The sequence below is a fragment of the Bufo gargarizans genome, chromosome 4 (genome assembly GCF_014858855.1).
Source record: "Bufo gargarizans isolate SCDJY-AF-19 chromosome 4, ASM1485885v1, whole genome shotgun sequence".
NCBI classification, from domain to species: domain Eukaryota; kingdom Metazoa; phylum Chordata; class Amphibia; order Anura; family Bufonidae; genus Bufo; species Bufo gargarizans.
In genome coordinates, this window is record NC_058083.1 from 521933003 (window position 1) to 521945156 (window position 12154).

The window sequence follows — 12154 nt, forward strand, 5'->3', positions numbered from 1 at the left end:
GCGCCCCGGGAGCCGCACGGACTGTAAGTATGCCGGTCCCCCGCTCCCCACTACTACTATGGCAACCAGGACTTTAATAGCGTCCTGGCTGCCATAGTAACACTGAACGCATTTTGAAGATGGATCCGTCTTCAAATGCTTTCAGTTCACTTGCGTTTTTCCGGATCCGGTGTGTAATTCCGGCAAGTGGAGTACACGCCGGATCCGGACAACGCAAGTGTGAAAGAGGCCTAAGGCTCTGGTCACTGTAGTAAAGTGAGGAACCGCACTCTGTTCAAGGGATATCACCAGTGCCAATCAAGGGCTGTTAGGCCGTGATCCAAGTAATAAAATATTGAGGCACTCAGTTTGGAAGTTTTGCAATTCAAGTATCGTTTTACAGGATAAGATGTCGCACTAAGAGACCAGAACTCCCAAACGAGGTGCTCCTGTCCTAACGAGAACACTCACTCGATAAATGAAAAAATGTGTATATATGTGGATAGGGCACTCTCAGGAATCAAGGACCATGCAAAGATACAGGAAATATGTTTAATTTTTGCTAAAATAAGATCAACATCAGTAATACAATAATCAATAGTAAAATAATAGCAGCAATAGATGTGTACAAATACACCACTTCTAAAGCATCTGCTTGGTTGGCAGTGAAAAATACCGTCAGAATAAAACTGTGAACACAAGCAGTAAAAATTAGCCGAAAATACAATCGGATGGGTGCGTAGCAATATTGGGATTGAGTGGACAATCCCAATAGTAATGACTCCATAATATAAAATCGGGTAAGTGGCAAAAGTTTGAGCTGCAAGTGAATCGACCTGCAAAATAATCGGAAGTCAAAGGTGTCCACTACTAATAGTCCTTAAACATAAATTGTAGTTAATATTGTTGTGAAAACTTTCCTGAATGAAGCGGCGTCCCGCTTAAACAGGGTGGGTAGCGGCGTCCCGCTTAAACAGGGTGGGTAGCGGCGTCCTGCTACTTAACAGCTTGCAAGCGATGATTTATTTACCTTTAATCCAGCTTCTATCGGAACAGACTTTACCGAACCTTGGGATATTTTCGCTCCCTGCGTTGTGACGGCGATGTTGTAGCACTCTGGTATCAGGAGTTTCTTCTTAATGGAAACCACGCTGGCGGGCTGTTGTTCAACACGTGGGCCAGTGATGGATCGGTCCCTCTATGTGTTAGCCGTCAGATCGCGTAGGTAACTTTCGAAGATATTAAATCCCACTTTTTCCGGGTCGGTTGCAGTCGATAGTTGGTGAATGTATCTGGTCACAAATAGCGGGGGATGTGGCACCAGACGCGTTTCGGGGTACTTGCGTTCACCCCTTCCTCAGTGGTAGCCGGTTTTGGTGGAATTAAGTAAAAGAACTTTGAAGTTATCTCATCGACTATTAGTAGTGGACACCTTTGACTTCCGATTATTTTGCAGGTCGATTCACTTGCAGCTCAAACTTTTGCCACTTACCCGATTTTATATTATGGAGTCATTACTATTGGGATTGTCCACTCAATCCCAATATTGCTACGCACCCATCCGATTGTATTTTCGGCTAATTTTTACTGCTTGTGTTCACAGTTTTATTCTGACGGTATTTTTCACTGCCAACCAAGCAGATGCTTTAGAAGTGGTGTATTTGTACACATCTATTGCTGCTATTATTTTACTATTGATTATTGTATTACTGATGTTGATCTTATTTTAGCAAAAATTTATCATATTTCCTGTATCTTTGCATGGTCCTTGATTTCTGAGAGTGCCCTATCCACATATATACTCAAGTATAGTTTTATTTCATTTTTCTGCATCATCTATTTGCCCGTGGTATATATAAATGACAGACTATTTCTGACCGGACGTTTCGGTCACGATGGACCTTCATCAGCGGTCATGTTATCTGTAAAGTGGGTGGAGGTATTCCTGGGCGCTGGATGCAGCTCTGGTCACATCATTCTTATGGCCTCCGCTTCATGTTAATGTCCACCATATAGTGGCATCTATCACCAAACGGTCCTGGACCCCATCGATGTGACCTCCTGTCATGCACCTAATTTTGTCCTGCATGTGGTGCCCCACAGTCCACCGGGAGCAACACACAGGAATATCGTCAGTCAGGCCTTGCACCATAATACAGCTCATCTGTGCACTGTGTTGCGGCATTATTACAGTATGACGGCATCATTTATGTGTACTGCATGGTAGCATTAGTTCATTATTTCCCAAACCCAACACCAAAGGTTGCATGAACGTCTACATGAAATATTAAATGCAAGACAAACCGGCTTCGTTTATGGACTGCAGTGTTTTTGGAATCGCAGCGTGTTCTGGTCTCGCTTTCTTGTCCCATATAGACCAGCATTGTATGTATGTACAGTCGTGGCCAAAAGTTTTGAGAATGACACAAATATTAGTTTTCACAAAGTTTGCTGCTAAACTGCTTTTAGATCTTTGTTTCAGTTGTTTCTGTGATGTAGTGAAATATAATTACACGCACTTCATACGTTTCAGAGGCTTTTATCGACAATTACATGACATTTATGCAGAGAGTCAGTATTTGCAGTGTTGGCCCTTCTTTTTCAGGACCTCTGCACTCCGACTGCGCATGCTCTCAATCAACTTCTGGGCCAATTCCTGACTGATAGCAACCCATTCTTTCATCATCACTTCTTGGAGTTTGTCAGAATTAGTGGGTTTTTGTTTGTCCACCCGCCTCTTGAGGATTGACCACAAGTTCTCAATGGGATTAAGATCTGGGAGTTTCCAGGCCATGGACCCAAAATATCAACGTTTTGGTCCCCGAGCCACTTAGTTATCACTTTTGCCTTATGGCACGGTGCTCCATCGTGCTGAAAAATACATTGTTCTTCACCAAACTGTTGTTGGATTGTTGGAAGAAGTTGCTGTTGGAGGGTGTTTTGGTACCATTCTTTATTCATGGCTGTGTTTTTCGGCAAAATTGTGAGTGAGCCCACTCCCTTGGATGAGAAGCAACCCCACACATGAATGGTCTCAGGATGCTTTACTGTTGGCATGACACGGGACTGATGGTAGCGCTCACCTTTTCCTCTCCGGACAAGCCTTTTTCCTGATGCCCCAAACAATCGGAAAGAGGCTTCATCAGAGAATATGACTTTGCCCCAGTCCTCAGCAGGACATTCACCATATTTTCTGCAGAAGATCAATCAGATGGTTTTGTAAGAACAAAATCTAAATGGCGACTTCCAGCGTCTAAGGCCTCGTCCACATTTCCATGTCAGTGGCACGTCCGTGAAAAAAAGTGTATGTGTTTCATCTGTGAAGATATCCGTGAAGGATCTGTGCTTGGTCCATGTGTCCGTTTTTTACCATCCGTGTGTCATCCGTAATTCACTGATGTTGCTCAGCTGAAAATTATTTTCCAAAGATTCTCCTATCAGTCTTCAGTGAAAAACGGACACAACACGGATACCATCCTTGGTGTGTCAGTGATATTCATGGACCCATAGACTTCTATGGGCATGCTTGGTCCGCATCACGGATCAAAGTAGCGCATGTTCCCGTGATTATTACTGAAATGTGAACAGACGCAGTTAAATCAATGAGTATGTGTGCTGGGTGTGAAAAAATAAAAACTTGCAAAAAAGTTGCTGTTCATATCCTGAAATAAACACACAACCTGCTCCGCTAGTTCAGGGCAGGACTCCACCTCCGCCACATAATATTAGCTCAGGGTGGTGCCCGCATTATCTTCTGTCACAGTGCCACGTCCCCTTATCTCACGAGGCGGTGACTGCGAAAAACAAAACATCCCAAGGAGAACTTCTAGTGAATGAACTGAGCTACGAAACCCGGAGGTGACCCAGCACCTGCCGTGACCGTCCAGGTTTCTAACTTCTGAAGGCAAACAAGAGTGCTTTCATTCACTGACAGCAAGAAGAGATCTGAACTGAAACACACATAGGGCTTCCTGCTTTAAAAAAAAGCCTTACAAAAAGAGTCTCTGTTGCCCATGACAACCGGATGTCGCCGCTCTAGGTTGGTAGGAGCAGCATTTCAAGGATGTGCTCCATCAAAGGGCATCTTTTGGCACACATACTGGTAAATAGTGTCGGGCGGCGGGTGGCCTGCCCACACCCCCTCCTGCCCACGCGGGTGGTGGAAAAAGTCGCACATTTTGGCGTGAAACGTGAACAGGAATGAAAGATGTTGACTTAATAGTTCAAAAATGTAATCATTGGGGCATAAATACTAAATATTGGCGTAAGACACGCCTTTTAATAAATGTGTTGCCTTGTGTAAAAAGTCAGCAATTTAAACTCAAATTTTACGGATGTCATCGCTTTCTTACTCCTTTTTGAATAGTTTCCGAAATATCTGGCATAAACCCGGTTAGTAAATGTGGGTCGTAGATTTGTTTTGTTACTTTTGCGCCATTTTCCGCACTCAGGTTAATAAATTTGGCCTAAATCGGGAACCACGTCCACTTTTCTTGTCAATTTTCAGATTTAACTAGTGAGAAGAATGGCAGGGAAAAAAAACGAACTTGTGTTTTAAGTTCTGCGTCCAAAGTTCGGGTTCCAAATTCCGTTATGGTCCGTGGTAGCGGAATCCATAATGGGATTCTTTGATAACCCGAACTTTGGACGCGGAACTTAAAACACAAGTTCGCTCAACACTAATCATGGTATCTGTGCGCTCAGCGGCAGCACATTGCTATTTGCCATTTTATCTATTTTTTTCACACTCCCTGGGGCAGGTTTCTTAAATCTATCTGTTGCCCATAGCAACCAATCACAGCGCAGCTTTCATTTTACCAGACAGGATTAGGAAATGAAAGCTGAGCTCTGATTGGTTGCTGCCCGCAACAAGGACACTTTCCCTTGCCACCACTTGAGGCACTGTCCGGCCTCTGAGCGCTGCTCTCAGCCCACTTTATCACCATAGACATCTTGAAGGCGCTGACAAGTCTTTTTTTTTTTTTTTTGTTATTGGGAACACCTGGGGTGTTCTAGAATTGCCGCGCTCTGATTGGCAGACGGACTTGTTATTGCTCTCCCGCCTGACACGCCCATTTGAAGCCAGCCTAGCTTATGATTGGTTTGAACCGCCGTGCACGCTCACGCTGCTTGACTGACAGCAGTGTTGACCAATCGCTTTTCATACTTTGGTTTGGGCAGCCAATAGGAGGGGGAGGATGGCCCAAAAGGGGGAGGGCGGGGCCGCCGTGTAGGTCTGGAGAGGTTTGGTGAGCGGCGCTGGTAAACACTGAGCACCTCGTGTCAGAGAGGAGTGGACGGCGCAAGAGGGGTCTGCAGCCTGGAGGACGGGTGGGCCTGCTGTGTGCACGGCGCTGTACGTACTGCATGGGCGGCTGTGAGACTCCACTCACGTGTGTCTACATACATATTACATACTATGTCTGCGTACATGCAGTGACACCACAACACCCAGCATGCCTGTGCTGCCAGGGCATGCTGGGAGTTGTAGTTTCCTGCTTACAGCTTGCTGACCAGTGACTGGTACACTTGGTTACATTGTGTTTCTATGCTGCAAGCAGTGTGCCATCTGGAGGGAAGGGGTGTGGTGGGAGGGTGTGTGCCAGAGCATGGGGGATACTGTATGGGAATGGTCACAGTTATGGGGTGTAATAAGACGGTGTTCACACCTGCATGCAGGATCCTTTACCGTCCGCTTTGCAGCAGATCCTGATGAATCTCACTGACTGTTTCCTCTTTTTATGTGTTTATTTTTACTTTTATGTAACTATTGTAGTCAATATTGTTCTTATATTTGAAAGAATATTGTTGCTGGTGGGTTACTGTGTGGCCAGGGCTCCGGCTACCTGCAGTTTTCGGGTTGTCCAAAATTCAGGTGCGATCTGGACAATCAGATTTTGTTTTGCACCCCCTCCCGCTGCTTTTATACACAGGTTTTTGGTGACATGTTTTCCACAGAAAGGTCTATGGGGTAATATGAAACACCGAACACAAAGTGTGTGTGTGTGTGTGTGTTCTAGGTCATTAGGGTGGCATTTTTATACCTTTCGGGCTTTTTTTTAAGACCTTGTGCACACAAACGTATTTTCATTCCATGTCCGTTTTTATTTTTTGGTGGACCGTATACGGAACCATTTATTACAATGGGTCCGCAAAAAACCCAAAAAAAACCCAGAAGGTACTCTGTGTGCATTTCGTTTCAGTCTTTCCGTTCTGCAAAAAAAAAAAAAAAATAGAACATGTCCTATTGGGGTCCATTCACACGTCCGCAAAATGGATCCGCATCCGTTCACACGTCTGCAACAGGTGCGGACCCATTCATTTTCAATGGGGCCGGAATGTCCGCACTTCCGTTCCGCCAAAAATAAAAAAATACAAGACGGACAAGAAAAGCCTTTTTCTTTGAGAGTGCCGGCGGTGTGAGGTCCGCAAGCACATTACCGGTGTCCGTGTTTTGCGGATTCGCAAAATGCATACGGACGTGTGGATGGACAAGGGTAGGACTGTTCTATTAGGGGCCAGCTGTTCCGTGTGCATTCTGTATTTTACGGAACGGATGTCATCCGTATTTTTTGCGGACTGCAAAATGCATACGGTCCTGTGCATGAGGCCTAAAAAACATAGCTTGACGTAGCTCTTGGCGTTTTTTCTTTTTGTTTTTAAACCTTTTTGCCAACACCACTATAGGAAACACTGTAGTAACTGGCCCCAATTTACTAATGTCTGCGCCAAAAACTGTCTGCATAGTGGTGTGATATGGTTCTTACGCCATCTTTCGGATGAGTAAATCTGGGCTTCTGTGTGCAAAGAACACCTGAAAAACTGCAGGTGACAAAAAAAGGAGAAAAAAAGCTTATTCTGGAAGTTTTTGCAGGTCAAAAACAACTCCAGTGCCAAGCTCATGAGTATAGGGGCCATAAAGGCGTGATTGCACTTTTACCGTGATTTGCAGCCAAACTTATTAATGACATGACCTCCATTCTACAGCTCTCCAGCCGTTGCAAAACAACATGATGGGAGTTATAGTTTTGCAACCGCCGGAGGCCGCTGATTATATAGGCTTGAGAAAAGGCTGTCCCGCATGCGTTTTCTTTCCATATGGAGCAGTGTGACTGTTATAGGGTGACCTTATTACGCTGGTGGTTGTTGTTTTTCGCTCTCTTCCTCCCGCTGTCTTTGGTTGCACAAGGTTTGGCCGCTGAGAAGTTTTCTGTCTTGGCACAGAGGCCATGAGCCGGAGGGAGTGTTGTGAATCTAGGACACTCAATTGTCTGATGCCCTGGGACTTGCTGGTGCAAATTCTTCACTTGCACTATTATTGGTGATTGGAGATTAGGTTACGGGGAGGGGGGCTGTTGATTCTGTGTGGATCCTGCGGGTGGTGCCCTCCTGTGCCAGTTGCTCTGTTACTACCAGGGTAATGACTTGTCATTTTGACCTTGGCAGGGTGACACTTTTATAATTAGATTGTGAGCTCTGTGAGTCAACACCATATCCATGATGCCAGGCATTGAAATAAGTCCTCTGTCTTGGCGTAATTTTTTATTTTTTAAAAATGGCGCTCCTGGCATGACACAATTAACCTTATTCCCGACTCTTAATCTCTGTCGGGCAGCAGCCGCCATGCTTGTCTGTCAGTATTTTGCTTTGCTTCAGTTCATTGCTGTTTCAATATATAATATTTTATTTATTTTTTTGCTCAGTAAATGTACACACTGTTCTGGTTTACATCCTCAGGCTGACAACATGTCCAGACCTAATACTGCTCACAGCTGAGGGTTTGCTACAATTCTGTCCAATCCTCTGTGAGCCTGGACTGCAGACTGATAACATTTAGGTTCCCTGATAGTGTAGCAAACGCACAGCATGGGAGACAGATGTGTGCTACTGATGAGTTTTGATGGGGTTGCTTAGATAAGATGCATTGTAGGAAACATCAGATATATTGGGTCTGTAATGAGAACATGGGGGGGGGGGGGGGGGGGGAGAAGAATGTGTTTGTTTTTTTTTTGTTAGTTTTTTCCCCCCCCCATAATTAAAAAAAACAATTAGTCTCCAATCGCATTAAATGCTGATTTTTGAACCCTTTATTTTAAGTTTCTTGCCCTTTAGATAGTAAAGTAGTTAAGAGTCTTTGCAGGGACGACGAAGGAGGTCAAGAGGAAGTAAGAATTACATAACGGCCCTGACATTTACAGCAGGGTGGTAATTATACTGTGAGGGACTGGCCATTATACTGCATGCAAACACCACTGAGATATTGATGCTCCTCATAGTATAGAGCCCCCCTTGTGCTCTGCAGGGTGATGCATTGCTCCTAGTTATGACTTAGTCTGTGCGATATATTATAGCTAAATAAAAGTTCTGCTTTTTCAAGCTGTGGTTGCGAGGGCCCAACACTGAAATTGGAGGGAAGGGGGGGGGGGGGGGATAGGGAGCTTGGTAGGACTGGTTCTCTTTATATTACACCTCGCTCCCCTTAACGTCTCTGCCCCTTGTTGTTCCACTTACGGAGTGCTGCCGGCCTCGTCTTCCAGGTCTGTTTTGTTGTTGGCTTGATGCCTTTTTTAGCTTATAAATGTCTGTACTTGTTTGGATGAGAAATGTTCGAGCGGAGTCGGTAAAAATGTGCACACCAGGAACTAGATTGTTTGCTCCCTTAAAGTAACATCAGAGATTTGTTTTATGTACAAGAATATAACTACTATAATACTGCCTCCTGTGTACAAGAATATAACTACTATAATACTGCTCCTATGTATAAGAATATAACTACTATAATACTGCTCCTATGTACAAGAATATAACTACTATAACACTGCCTATGTACAAGAATATAACTACTATAATACTGCTCCTATGTACAAGAATATAACTACTATAATACTGCTCCTATGTACAAGAATATAACTACTATAATACTGCTCCTATGTACAAGAATATAACTACTATAACACTGCCTATGTACAAGAATATAACTACTATAATACTGCTCCTATGTACAAGAATATAACTACTATAATACTGCTCCTATGTACAAGAATATAACTACTATAATACTGCTCCTATGTACAAGAATATAACTACTATAATACTGCTCCTATATATCAGAATATAACTACTATAATACTGCCTCCTATGTACAAGAATATAACTACTATAATACTGCTCCTATGTACAAGAATATAACTACTATAATACTGCTCCTATGTACAAGAATATAACTACTATAATACTGCTCCTATGTACAAGAATATAACTACTATATTACTTTTCCTATTTACTGGTCAAATCTATTATAAAATACGGAGCCATAATCCATCTTAAAGGTCATGTATTATAAGAGTGTCTTTGTAACTTTGGCAGATGCGTCCAGACCTGTCATGAGAATAGATTACGTCTCCTTTCTGGCATCAGGTGGACTGTTCAGTTACTTGCGGTTACAAAGGCCACATTTAAGGGATAAATATGTAAAACATTAAGAAAAAAAATACAAAAGGAATAAAAAGTGACACGAGGAGCCACAAGCCGTCGTACAATGTGTGTTGGAGGACGATGTATGGTGTTTTCTGATGGCTGCAGCAGTTACTGGGAATCTTCATGTGAATCCCGCGGCTGCACAGGAAAATAGAGATTTATTCCTGTGTCTTGAAGGGATTGGCCACCAACCAAACTGTGACCACATGTAGACTGTATTGGAGATCTGACGTAAGACCCATAGCTGCACAAATGCCACATGAGTATAAACAGTTACATGTGTGCAAAATCTATATATAATACATGAAAACGTATTCCCAGATTAGAAGGATGGGTCACCAGTAGTCGTCCTGTAAAAAAAAATAAAAAATCCTTTATTCTGTCAAAGGAGTATTTATTAGGATTTTCAAACCAGTGGTTGTCAGATTAGGCTAGTGTCGGGTTTGGAGTTCTTCGGATCAGGCATTGCCGGATGTTACCGAAGTGCCCGCCGTCCCTGTTATAGTTAAGAGATCCGGCATTGCTGGGATTCGTCTGGAAAAAAAACCTCTTTCCCACGCAATGGTTTTTGTCCTGCTGAGGGCTCATGCACCCGGCCATTGACGTTTTTGCAGTCTTCAAATTGCGGATCCACAAAACACAGATCCCGGCCATGTGCGTTCTGTATTTTGCGGGACAGAACGTCATGTTGGGACATGTTCTGTTTTTTGCGGAACAGACCTACAGATGCGGACAGCTGTCCGCATCTTTTGTGGCCCCATTGAAGTGAATGGGTCCACATCCGATCCACACAAAAAATGCGGAGCGGATGTGGCCAAAAACAACGGCTGTGTGCATGAGCCTATATTCTATGCCGGAACACCCATGGACTTACAATGATTTTAGTGCCAGATCCAGTTCCGTTTCAATGTAACACAACCGCATCCTAACGGAATGGCTGCATCTGGATGTGTTATCCTCAAATGGACTCTCTTTGGTCCGGTTTTCAGATCCTCTGCCGGATCTCAAAACCGGAAACCAAAATGCAAGTGTGAAACAGGCCTTAATGGAATTTTACTGCGGTCACTGTCGCCACGCAGTGATCAGTGTGGCGGTTTTCTCTTTCTATCCTATGGGTTCTCTAAATAGCCTGTAATTGGTTAATTCCTGAATAATCTGCTGGACATTGCCTGATGAAATGCTGCTTAATGGGATTATGGCGTGAGGTTTGTTTTTTAATTATTTACTGCACGATGGTGGGAGCCGAGCGGGCAGGCGGTGATGGGGCGACGGCAGATTTTTCGGGGGCCTGTGGTACTATCCGCGTTGCAGGAATTTGTAGAATCCCTTTAGTTCTGGCAGCTCATCCCTTAGCACAGGGATGCCCAGCCTGCCAGCTGTTTTAAAACTACAACTCCCACCATGCCCTGCTGTAGGCTGTCCAGGCATGCTGGGAGTTGTAGATTTGCAACAGCTGGAGGGCCACAGGTTGGGCATCCCTGCCTTAGCATAATTGGTAAAGTTTGAAACTTCACGTTGCCTAGCAACCATGTGACTTCCTGTCTGGGTGACCACGGTTTCATTACATAGACGCTATGTGCACGGAGGTAGTCCCTCTACATTCTGCTGGATAGGACACTGCCGTCTCCATTGAGGTGCACTAGTAGTGGCTTGTCCAGGGTTAGAAGAACATGGCTCCTTTCTTCCAGAGAGAGCGCCTTGCTTGTTCTTTACTTTTCCGTGGATCTGTATATCGCACGCTCTGCTGTCCAAGGAGGTCTGCAGGGACACAGCGCTCGGCACAGACGTTCTTTCCACTCCTTTTAGCCATCCCTCGGGTTCTCAGCACTTTGACTCCCACTGATTGCTCCCATTCACTGACAGCAAGCAGAAATCTAGAACTTCAGGGCTCTTAAAACTTAAAGGGCTTCCCTATCCCTGAGACCGCGCCGTAAGGATATGTCCTCTCCTATACATCGCTGCAAAATACGGACCCGTTGAAGTCCATGACCGTGATGCATCACGCACGCGGCCAGTATCCGTGTTTTGCGGCCCACAACGCGCTCCCGTCATGTGACTGTCCCCTTAAAATAAACCACTGCAGAGCCTCTTGATGTCGGCACCGTGTGTTGCCTTGAGCAAAGTACATCTGGTTTTCCTGACCGTGCGACCTGGGGAATATGGTGCGGTGTCCTCTGCTGCGGTCTCCTTCATAAAGGTCAGCGGGGGAACGAAAGTATGCCTCATAATGATTTACTTTAATGGATCGGTGCCACTGTCCGCAACGTTACCAAGGACTTTGGTAGGTTAATTTTTTAACAAGGTGTTTTTGTAAATATTCCTTGAGGATTAATCATTGTGTAAATGTCCTTGATAACTGGGACTCATCTAGAGGATTGCCTCCTTCTGTATCAGGGACCTGTAAGACCTAGTTCAGTGTATGGCAGTGAACTCTTTAGCTCCCCCTAGTGGTGGCAGCAGAGCGACCAAATTATTTACCATCTGAGTAGTTTTTCTGGGCTTTGGAGCTCTGTATTCGAAAAACTGAGAATATTAAAGGGGTTTTGCAGCACTTAAATATCCTCAGGTTTGGTCACCAGTATCAGATCTGGGGAAGTCCGACTCCAGACACCCTCGCCGATCAATTGTTGCAGAGGACGCAGCGCTTGGCGAGTTCTGCAGCCTCTTCATTGGCCTGTGACATCACATCCATTGGTCA

The 12154-nt window shown here is 44.5% G+C and overlaps 1 protein-coding gene across 1 annotated transcript in view; it reads left to right on the top strand.

Moving 5' to 3' along the window:
• The first annotated feature begins 5197 nt into the window (after nucleotides 1-5197).
• COQ8A (coenzyme Q8A) overlaps nucleotides 5198-12154 on the top strand; it is a 37202-nt gene continuing 30245 nt past the window's right edge. Inside the window, exon 1 of the mRNA XM_044289124.1 lies at nucleotides 5198-5335. The gene's annotated coding sequence lies outside the window, so the exon portion shown is untranslated. The remainder of the gene's footprint in view (nucleotides 5336-12154) is intronic.